The sequence below is a fragment of the Hevea brasiliensis genome, chromosome 12 (assembly GCF_030052815.1).
Source record: "Hevea brasiliensis isolate MT/VB/25A 57/8 chromosome 12, ASM3005281v1, whole genome shotgun sequence".
NCBI lineage: Eukaryota > Viridiplantae > Streptophyta > Magnoliopsida > Malpighiales > Euphorbiaceae > Hevea > Hevea brasiliensis.
The window spans coordinates 18,925,504-18,937,440 of NC_079504.1; the positions used below are offsets into that span (position 1 = coordinate 18,925,504).

Consider the following 11,937-nt stretch of genomic DNA (forward strand, 5'->3'; position numbering starts at 1 on the left):
ATTGGGATTTGTCTTGGGCATTCCAATTTTAGGAAAAATAGAGTTGAAGGAAATTGATTCTACATCCCTTTGAGATCTTTTTCAAGCAAATCAAAGTGTATTCTAAAATAACCAAACCTACTTTCGTATGTATTTGATTACTTTAAAACCCATTAAGTTTTGTAACCAATAATTAATTCCTCTTAAAGTCCTAGTTTATTTCTAAATCTAGGTGATTTTAAGTTCCAATCCATGATTACCCATCAATGACTTTCACCTTTCGGTCCTTCAATCAAAGATTAACACAATACCCAATGGGTACCAACATTAGGCAAGTAAATTAAGCACACAAGGAAGGAATCAAAACTCATATTCATATAAAATAAAGAAATACCTACCCAAATCCACAAATTAATCTAAAACATATTTCCCAACTCTGAAATCTAAAGAAATTACTCACTCATGATGGTATTTACAAGAAATATAGATGGAAGAATATAGAAAAACATGATAAAAGGACTGAAATAGGAAAACCGGTGGAAGAACCAAGGTCTCTGGTTTCTGGAGCTCCAAACTCGTGCAGCAGCTCCTCTTCCTAGAGAGAATGGCCCCTCCTCTCTCTCTTTCTATTAAATTTTCTTTTCTTTTTTTTTTCCTTCCCCTTCCTCTTATGGCAAAAATAAGGAAATGATGAATTTATATGGTCCCTAAAAGTTGCCCTAAAAGTAAATAAAAGACAAGGAGTAGATAGGAAATGAGGTGTAAAATTATCCAAGTCGAAAGACTATTCACGTTCGGGCATTCGCTTAGGTCTTGGCTTAACCCTAAGCAGCTTCTTAGCAAATTTTAGCCTCTGGTCGCACTGTCTGCTTAAGGTTAAGCAGACCCTCAGCAAATCTCGACAGACTTAGAGTAAAATAGACTTTTCTGCTCATACTTGACTTGTGCTGCACCTTAAGCACTACCGCTTTACCCTAAGCATGACCTTAAGCAAAGTCTCAAGCAAATTTCGGCTAACTTGTTCTTTCAAAGCTTGATATCTTCAACTTTCCTCCATGCTTAAAGAACTTCAAATCTCTTCAAATTATTTCCTATTGCACTCATTGATCTTTGATTTGCTACAAAATCCTATCAAAAACAATAAAATTACGAAAATCAAATATAAAGTATCTAAAATTAACAAATAAGATAAAAAAAAAGCTAAAAACATAAAATATACTAAAATATAAGGGCAAAATGGATGCAAAACTACCCTAAAATGCCTATATGAAATGAGTGTAACAAATTCCCCCAAACTCAAACCTTTGCTTGTCCTCAAGCAAATAAAAATAATTAATGCAATTTGGGGTACCTTACCTTAAATTTATGAAAATTACTTATCCAAACTCTCAAGCTTACCTTTGGCCACCAACAAACCATATACCCACTTTCAAGATGCAAAGAATTCAATCCTTATCAAAGTTATCACCGCTTAGCCTTGGGTCAATTATCCATATCATCAAGCCCCAAACCAATCAATCACAAAGAATAATCATGCCCAAATAGACTATAGGGTAATCCATAAACTAAAGTGTCTCAAATAATGATGGAAGTAAATGAATGGATTAATGATATCCCAATCCCATAGGCAATTCTCCTATTCCAATCTCCACTAATGTAGCAAAACACCATCAAAAGATCAAAAGGACTTTCAAGGGTTGTAATGGGGCTAAGGGGGTGATAATGTGGCTAACAAGAAAAGGATAAAGATAACAAAATATGAGAATAATCAAATTATTAAAAGATCAAGATACACAAAAATTTTTTTTTTTTTTTTAAATCAATTGGGAGAAGGAGTTTTACAACTTTTCACTAATGCTAGCATATAATTTTGAAGCTTTTAGAGGGACTACATAAATAACATTGACTTTGAATTATAATTGTCCCTTTCAATTCACCCCCAAACTCATTTCTTTGTGTACTTGGGTTGTGAATTACTTTATATACCATAATTGAATTTGCTAGCTTTCTTTCTTTTTTTTTTTATTTATTTATTTATTTATATATATCTATCACTCAAAGAATTATTCTCATGGAGGGTAGGTAAGTGTTTGGGTTTATGGCTAGGTATTAATGTGGGTTCCAAAGAAATAAGAGGGATAAATGTAGGCTCAAATTGGTTTCAAAGGAAATTTTGAAGTGAGGTTGGCTAAGGCTAAAATATGGATTTAAAATTCAAAGAATGCCTAGATCATTTCTTTTTCAAGTGTATGCTATGATTTCGCCTTGAAAGGTTTAGAAAGATTGTTCTAGGATTGGTGAGACATCAATTAGCTACTTCTCACCCTAGAGTTTTCTCTAAGCACTCAAAGTCAATGCAATTGATTGGGTGGCCCTTGGCTAAGAAGATATAAACTAAAGCAAGAATCTAATAACTTTGCACCTATCTAGAACTTTCAATCCATCAAACCCTTCTAAAAGTAAGCTCAATTGCTCTTCAAAGCAATTCTCAATCCTCTAAGGACAAGGTAAAATTTTATTTTTATGATATGCATGATCCTAAAATGAATGCATAAATCAAATTAAAACTAAGTGTAATCTATATGAAAACTATATGCAAATGTATGTGTATGAGTATAGACATGTGTGTGGTATATGTATAAGTGTATGGATTATCTATATATGGATGAATGAAATGCAATAAATGAATGAATGAAAATTTTAAAAAATTTTAAAAATTTTGCAAAAATTTTGCCCTCACCCCCAAACTCAAATGAAACATTGTCCTCAATGTTTAAAATGAATGCAAAGATGGGCAAAATTGTGTGAACTAATCAATTAATGAAATATATACAATTGGGGATTAAATCAATATAAGCTCAAGAATTCCAAAATTAGCTCAAAATGATATTAACAATGAAGCTTTAGAGAGAAAAATGTGAAAAAGTATCCCAAATGTATGAATTTACACTGCTTAAGATGTTGCTTAACCTGCTGCGTAGGGTAAAGCGAAAGCATAAGCATTGGCAACATACCATAAGCATAAATAGTAAAAGGGTAAGCTGTTACCTCCAAATGATGTGAAACAGATGCGGCTCAAAGAAAATTGTGCAACTCATCAATGTCAACAAAATTAGGATTGAAGAAAAGATAAAGTGCAAAAATAATGTGCAAGAAGATGAAAAAGTGTAAAGAAATAAAATCTAATAGTTAAATCAAAAATTAAACCAAAAAGCATTCACAGAGTATCTATGTCCATAGCAGAAAATAAAATAGAATAAAGTAAAATAAAGTAAACTAAAGGAAAGAAGTGCAAGTATAATCATAAAAACTAATTACCAAAGTATTACAACTAGTACCAAAGTCCGAAAATTAAAATAAACAGATTACAAAATAAACTTAGAACAGAAATTAAAACTGCCACATCGATCAAGCTCTGCCAAGGCTTTGTTTCTTTGCATCGAGTGCCTTCAGTTCTCGCAGAGGTTCATTGTGATCCAAAGCTTCAGAAGCAGTTTCCAAATTTTCTGTGAGGTCTTTCATTTCTTGAAACATGGCTTGGCCCCAATGATATAAGTTGTTGTAGGATTGGGCCAGTTTGTTGTAAAGCTCCAACATTTGAAATTGATGTTGCTTCTGTTTCTTTTTAAGAGATAAAAATCTCTTTTTAAGTTTCTTTTCTAGCTTCTTCTTTTGGTTAACCTGCTGCTGACCCATGGTTTCAATTTTGATTTCTAAGTTCTTCAAGGTAGCAAGAATTTCTGTGTTGTCAGGTGAGGGAACAGATGGTTGGACAGTGAAACTTGTTATTCTGGATTCCAAGGATCTTAAGATGGATAAAATGTCTGCTGAAAACTGTGGGGTAGTGGTTGGTTGTGGTTCTGCTGGTGTAAAGGTAGTGGGGTCTGTAGTACCAGTGGTATCAGGATGCTGCTGTAACAGAGTATAGGTATGGCCTATTTTCTCACAAACATCCATATGCAGCAACATTGTGCTGTCTATATATGATTCCCCAGAAACTGGCAGCAATTTATATAGACTAGCATCAAAGCTAAATGAGTTTGCTATAGCAGTTATATACCCCCCAAAAACTATACTACCTTTAGTATGCTTTGTGACAATTTGGTGCCAATGAGTGGCTATGAAATGGGCTGTGCTTACTTATTTTCTCTCCTTTATGCACCACAAGAGAAACAAGTCACCAAAGACCTACAATATCAAGTATCGTGTCCCCTTCCTAAAACAAAGGTAAGAAATTAACCTATTGAGTTATTTCAATACATGGTCAACTATCCTAGAGTCTTTTGTCGTACTCTGTCTATAATAACCACCAAAAGGTGCAATATCCTTCCAGAATTGAACAGGGTCATAAACAGTTTGCTGCCACTCAATGTTTTTATACCCCGAATCCTGAAAACCAAAAATTGCATTCATAGCAGCCATGTCTAACTCCCTATCAATTCCAGCACATCGAAAATATATCATATCTTTATGTTCAGGCACTGTTGGTTTGAAACTCAGCCTTAAGGAACTCAAAAATTCCAGGGTTAAATCCTTGTACACTGGTTCCCTAATTTTAGCAAAATCAGTCCAGCTAACAGCATTCAAATAGGCAAATACAGAGTCATAAATGCCTAATTCTTTCAAAATCTGCTCATCCATATACTTGTTTGCCAAAATAGTTTTAGAAACTAATTTCTCATAGGCCTTTTTCATATCCATATCCCTAAAAGCCCAAGGTAATGGAGAAATTACCTCCTCGATATTATCTGCAGATGATGCAGGTGCTGGAGAGTGTAAGGGAGACTGAGGTACTGGTGTTTGGACCAGGTCTTTGGGGTTTGCGAGGAAGACTGGTCCTTTTGCTAACCGGTTCAGAGGACGGTGAGGTGGAGAGTTTAGGTCGAAAGGAACAGGGTACTGCTGCTTTCCGACTGTGGGTTTCTTTGGGTCTACCTGCGGCCCTTTTTGTTTTGCCTTTTGTTTTTGTTTGGGTAGGCGCAGGTTCTGGGGAATGGGTGTCGAGAATTGGTGTTTCATTTTGCGGCTCAGATTGCGGCGAGAGGGGAGTCGGCGGAATGAGAGGTGGTATTTGGCTTGGGGGTAGTGGTGGTGACTGAGGTGGTGGCGATTGTGGTAATGGTGTAGTTTGTGGTGGCGGTGACTGAGGTGGTGGCGGGCTGGGGCTGGGGTTAGGGCTTGTGGGCAATGAGGATGGAGTACCCATTTTAGATTTGACAGAATGTCGAAATCTACTAAGTTTGGGTTTGTGGGAAGACCACATTTTAGTTCTTACCATTTTAATGAAAGGAAAGAAACCGTTCGGCTTCCTGAAAAGATTGCCGGAAGAAATGGCGTGGGAAAAGAAGTCGACGAGGTTTATTGGGAGTGTGGGCGAGGCTTTTGGAAAATTTGGCGGACATCTTAGGCTATTTTAAATTGTGGGGCAGACTTGTTGTAAGATGGGCCATGCTTGGGGTTAAGCATAAGGTTCAGCAGAATTTGCTTAAGACTCTGCTTGACAAGCAATGTCATCAGCAAGTTTCGGCAGGTTTTGGGAAAAATTGTGATTTTGCTTGCCAAAAACAGTCCACAAGCTATGGAATTCTATCATGACCCCCAGCAATTTCCAAATACATACAAACACCATAAAATTGAGGGATTTAAGTTCATCATCTCTAAGCACTCATCAAACACAATATATTCATTTAGCTTATGCAAGCATTTTTCAATTTAGGCACCAATTGCGACTACCTTTTTGCACATTCAATGAAATGGTCTCCTTTCTAAACTTATACCAAAAGCATATTTTCAGCAGCATTTTAGACAAGTTCCAAACATTCAAGAATTGCAGAAAAGAGATAGAAATTGACCTTTTTAGCAGCATGAACAGTAGCATGAACAGTAGCAAAAATCTGCAGATTGCAAAAACTAGCAGCAATTCAAACAAAAACGTGTAAATTCCTAACAAACTACAAAATTATATATACACTAAAAGGTAAAACTTAACAAACACTATTTTTGCACTTCAATAAAGCTCTCATCAGTCCTAAATATCAAAATTGGTCCTCATTCAAGTTGCATTTCACAGAATTTACACAAAACACAAAAATCAAACATGTGCTATCAAGCGGATTGCAATATCAGTAATTTAGCACAAGTTTAAAGGTGTTACTGTTCACAAGCACTGGATAAAGTGCAGAATGTTGCTTATACTTGCTTCCCTTCAATTCTTTGTTTTTGCCACAAGTGTAAACTTGCCCAATCTTCATGAATGGCCTACAAAAGATAAACAAATGTCACTTTTGAGATTAATGAGGGTGAAAACTGAAAGTGAAATGAAATGGAAAATTAATGAACTATAAAAGGATACGCTTGGGTTGCCTCCCAAGAAGCGCTTGTTTAGGGTCTTAAGCTTGACCATCCACTCCAATTCTAAGCATCATTGATTGGGGAACTAAGCCATGAAACCTCTACGACCCTTTGCGTGGGTTCTCCAACAATATAATGCTTTAATCTCTGCCCATTAACTTTGAAAGTCCCTAAGGTTTCATTGCCTATCTCAACACTCCATAGGAGTATACCTTTATAAGCAGTAGGGTCCTGACCATCTTGACTTTAATTTTCCTGGAAATAACCTTAGCCTAGAGTTGTATAAAAGAACAACATCACCTTCCTGAAATTCTTTCCTCCTAATATGCTTATCATGCCATCTCTTAGTCCTTTCCTTGTAAAGCTTGGCATTTTCATAAGCATCCAGTCTAAGTTCCTCAAGTTCATTTAGTTGCAGCATTCTTTTTTCTCCTGCAGTTTTTAAGTCAAAGTTCAGTGTTCTTATGGCCCAATATGCTCTATGCTCCAACTCCAAAGGTAAATGACAAGCTTTCCCATAAACCAATCTAAATGGGGTAGTTCCAATAGGAGTTTTTAAAGTCGTCTATAGGCCCAAAGAGCATCATCTAACTTTAGTGACCAATCTTTCCTTGAACTATTCACTGTTTTCTCAAGAATTCTTTTTAGCTCTCTATTGGAGATCTCCACTTGACCACTAGTTTGTGGATGGTAGGGTGTTGCAATCTTATGCTTCACTCCATATTTTTGCAATAATCTTTCAAATTGATGGTTGCAAAAATGAGAACCTCCATCACTTATAATGGCACGTGGAGTTCCAAATCTTGTAAAAATGAACTTTTTAAGGAATTTAATCACAACTCTTACATCATTAGTTGGAGATGGTATAGCTTCAACCCATTTGCTCACATAATCTACTCCAACTAAAATGTATTTGTGTCCCAAGGACGATGGAAAAGGTCCCATGAAATCAATGCCCCACACATCAAATAATTCCACTTCCAATATATTTTGGAGGGGCATTTCATCTCTCTTTGAGATATTACCCATCCTTTGACACCTATCACATGCATTTACAAACTTCCTCACATCCTTAAACATGTGTGGCCAAAAGAACCCTGCTTGAAGAACTTTTTCTGCAGTCTTTGTCGCACTCATGTGACCCCCATAAAGTGAAGAATGGCAATCTTTGATAACATTCCCTATCTCCTCATCAGCTAAACATCTTCTAATCAGCCCATCTCCACATCTCTTGAACAAAAATGGCTCCTCCCAATCATAATCCTTCACATCAAAAAGAAATTTCTTCTTTTGCTGCCATGTTAGATCAGGTGGAAGGATTCCACACACTAGATAGTTCACAAAATCTGCATACCAAGGGGTTTTTGCATTCATGATTACTAACAGTTGCTCATCAGGAAAATAATCATCTATTGGGGGCTCTTTTCCTGCATTGTCTCCTTGTTCTTGCCTCAATCTAGATAGATGATCCGCTACCACATTTTCTACTCCTTTCTTATCTTTAATTTCCAAGTCAAACTCTTGAAGGAGTAATACCTACCTTATCAATCTAGGTTTAGCCTCTTTTTTCTGAAGGAGATACTTGATAGCTGCATGATCCGTGTATACTATGACCTTAGACCCCACAAGATAGGACTGAATTTGTCTCATCGCAAATACTATCGCCAAAAACTCTTTCTCTGTAGTAGAGTAATTTATTTGAGCATCATCTAAGGTCCTACTTGCATAGTATATTGCATACACTTTCTTATCTTTCCTTTGTCCCAAAACAGCCCCAATGGGATAATCACTAGCATCGCACATTAACTCAAAAGGTAATGACCAATCGGGTGGCTGCATAATAGGAGCAGATATCAAAGCTTCCTTTATCCTGCAAAAAGCATTCATACAATTAGTATCAAAATTAAATTCCACTTCTTTACTCAATAAATTGGTAAGAGGTTTAGAAATCTTAGAGAAATCCTTGATGAATCTCCTGTAAAATCCAGCATGCCCCACGAAACTCCTCACTCCCTTCACAGATGTTGGGGGTGGCATTTTCTCAATAATTTCTACCTTTGATTTATCCACCTCAATACCCCTGTTTGACACAAGATGTCCCAAAACAATTCCTTCTTGTACCATAAAATGGCACTTTTCCCAATTCAAAACTAAATTGAACTCTTCACATCTCTGCAAAACCTTAGACAAGTTAGATAAGCATTCATCAAAAGATTTACCATACAGTAAAAATCATCCATGAACACTTTCATAATACCCTCAATCATGTCAGAAAATATGGACATCATACATCGTTGAAATGTAGCAGGGGCATTACATAGTCCAAATGGCATCCTTCGGTATGCAAAGGTACCATAAGGACATGTGAAGGTAGTTTTATTCTGATCATCTGGGTGAATAGGGATCTGAAAGAACCCTGAATAGCCGTCCAAATAGCAAAAATAAGAATGGTGAGCTAGTCTCTCAAGCATTTGATCTATAAATGGTAATGGAAAATGGTCCTTTCTAGTTGCCTTATTCAATTTCCTATAGTCTATACACATTCTCCATCCAAGCCATTCTGAGCTCTTGTAGGTATTAGTTCATCATTTTCATTTTTTACCACTGTAATGCCCCCTTTCTTAGGTACAACATGAACTGGACTTACCCAATTGCTGTCAGAAACAGGGTAAATAATACCTGCATCAAGCAATTTTAAGATCTCCTTTTTCACAACCTCTTTCATATTTGGATTCAATCTCCTTTGTGATTCTCGAGAGGCTTTATGGTCATTTTCCAACAAAATTCTATGCATGCACACAGAAGGATGTATTCCTTTAATATCATCAATGGTATAACCAATTATCCTTCTATGCTTCCTAAGAACTCTCAATAATTTTTCAACCTCACAATCAGTCAATTTAGCACTAACAATCACAGGATATGTAGAATTTTGGCCTAGAAAAGCATACCTGAGATTTGTTGGAAGAGGTTTCAACTCTACCTTAGGTGCTTCACCTTTCTCAAGCTTTGATGATGAAGTTGTTTCTTGCTTCAAGTTCCCAATCTTTTCAATATCAGCCATAGGCAATGGTGGATTTCCTTCCAAAATTGTAGCATATTCTGCAGCTTCTTCAATCTCATCCCCTTTTTTGATGTTATGAACCAAACAAGTTTCTAAGGGATCTTTAGGATGTTGCTTTTTAAGCACTTCTCTAACCTCTTCATCTATCACATCAACTCTCAAGCATGAGTTTGAATCATCTTTCTTTTTCATTGCTTGAAACAAATTAAATTCAACTTTCTCTTCCCCAACTTCTAATGTAAGCTTCCCATTTTTTACATCAATCACAGCTCCAGCAGTAGCAAGGAAAGGTCTACCAAGAATAATAGGAATGTGTACATCCTCCTCCATCTCCAATACCACAAAATCCACTGGTATGAAAAATTTCCCAACTTTCAGAGGAACATTCTCAACTACTCCAATTGGAAATTTAATAGACCTATCTGCTAACTGTAGTGATATGGTAGTAGGCTTCATTTCTCCAATCTTCACTTTCTCATAGATAGACAATGGCATCAGACTAACACTGGCTCCCAGATCACATAAAGCCTTATCTATACTGATATCCCCAATGTGACATGGTATGGAGAAACTTCCAGATCCTTCGCTTGGGTGGAAGCTTATTTTGCAAAATAGCACTGCTTTCCTCCGTGAGAGCTACAGTCTCAAATTCCTCCAATTTCTTCTTGTTAGATAAAATCTCCTTCAAAAATTTGGCATATAAAGGCATTTGTGCTAAAGCATCAGTGAAAGGAATAGTCACATGCAAAGACTTCAATACCTCCAAAAACTTCCCAAATTGTTTATCCAATTTTGCTTTCTGAAACCTTTGTGGGAATGGTAAAGGTGGCATGTAGGCTTTAGGTGCAACGTATTTGGGCTCTTCTTCTTTGCTCTCCCCCTCCTTACTTCCTTTTTCTTCCACTGAATTTTCTTTCTCAGCTTCAATTCTAACTTCAGCTTCAGTTTGTTCATCTCCTTCTCTGCTTTTCTTTTCTTCAACTTTCTCTTCAATCTTTTTATCTCCATCTTTCAATATCTTTCCACTTCTCAATGTAATAGCCTTGCAATGCTCCCTTGAATTTTCTGGTTGGCTAGGAAGTTTCCCAAATGCTTTATTACTTGAAGAGCTAGCTTGTTGAGCTATCTGATTCTCTAACATCTTGTTGTGTGTTGCCATTTGATCCACTTTAGATGCTAATTGAGAAATCATTTCTTGTTGACTTTGATGGCTCACAAGTAGAGTTTCAATCATAGATTCCAATCTAGCTGTCTTGTCTAGTTGTGCTTGTTGTGGTAGAGGTGGAGCAGGTGCATTTTGAGGTTTAGAAATTCCAGGAGGGGGGCCTCTATTCTGCTGAAAATTCTGATTTTGCCCTTCTCTACCTCCCCATGAGAAATTGGGGTGGTTTCTCCATGCTGGATCATAAGTTGCAGAAAATGGGTTACCACCTGGTCTTTGATTGTAGTTCCCCACATAATCTACTTGCTCACTTGAAAAATCTTGATTAAGTGCAGAAAATCACGCACAATTGACATTTGCACTCCAACTTCTATCGAATTACTAGAACCTCCTATGAAGAATCTACTTTCATGCTTAGCTTGTCCATTTTCCTTGTCAAAGCATCAAACTTAGCATTAATCATATTCATGGCATTAAGCTCAAACATACCAGCTGGTTTCTTGATCTCATTCCTCTCACAACTCCATTGGTAGTTGTTATAAGCAATTTTATCCAGAGCAGAAAAAGCTTCATCTTCAGATTTCTCCATAAGGTCACCTCCAGAAGATGCATCAATCGTACTTCTAATGGCTGGTGAAACTCCATTGTAAAAGTGTTGAACAAGCATCCACTTAGGAATCCCATGATGTGGACATCTCCTTTGCAAATCCTTGTACCTTTCCCATGCTTCATACAAGCTCTCATCATCTCTAGGTTTGAAAGAAGTCAGCTCATTTCTCAGCTTAGCTGTCTTGCTTGGTGGAAAATATTGAGCTAAAAATGCTTGAGAAAGTTCATCCCATGTTGTGATAGAACCCGGTGGCAAAGAATGTAACCACTCTCTAGCTCGGTCCTTCAGAGAAAAAGGAAATAATCTGAGTCGAATTGCATCATCAGAAACTCCATTTATCTTCAACATATCGCTGATCTCAAGAAAGTGTGCTAGATGCACATGTGGACTTTCACTTGGATTTCCTCCAAATTGTGCTTATTGTACCATTTGGCAGAGTGCAGGCTTCAGTTCAAAATTATTAGCTTCTACTCTTGGTCTTGTAATACTTGGCATGAAATCTCCAATGTTAGGATAGGCATGATCTTTCACAGAGCGGTTGTTATTGTTGTTGTTGGCCATTTCTTCTTGTAATTCCTCTTGCTCTTGTGCTCTTTCTTGTTGTTGTTGAGCTTTAATTTCAGCTTTTCTCCTCTTAGATTCTGCTCTTAAAGCTTTTGCTGTCTTCTCTATTTCTGGGTCAAAGAATAAATTGATTTCTTCACTTTTTGTCCTTCTCATAAAATAAAGCACCTGAAAACAAAAATAAACAAATTCTCAAAGTAAAATGGT

The 11,937-nt window shown here is 36.7% G+C and overlaps 1 non-coding gene across 1 annotated transcript; it reads left to right on the forward strand.

Moving 5' to 3' along the window:
* Window positions 1-11,233: 11,233 nt before the first annotated feature.
* Window positions 11,234-11,340, forward strand: LOC131171576 (small nucleolar RNA R71). The gene has a single exon (XR_009142236.1). It is a non-coding gene; the product is annotated as a small nucleolar RNA R71 (small nucleolar RNA).
* The last annotated feature ends 597 nt before the right edge of the window (window positions 11,341-11,937 follow it).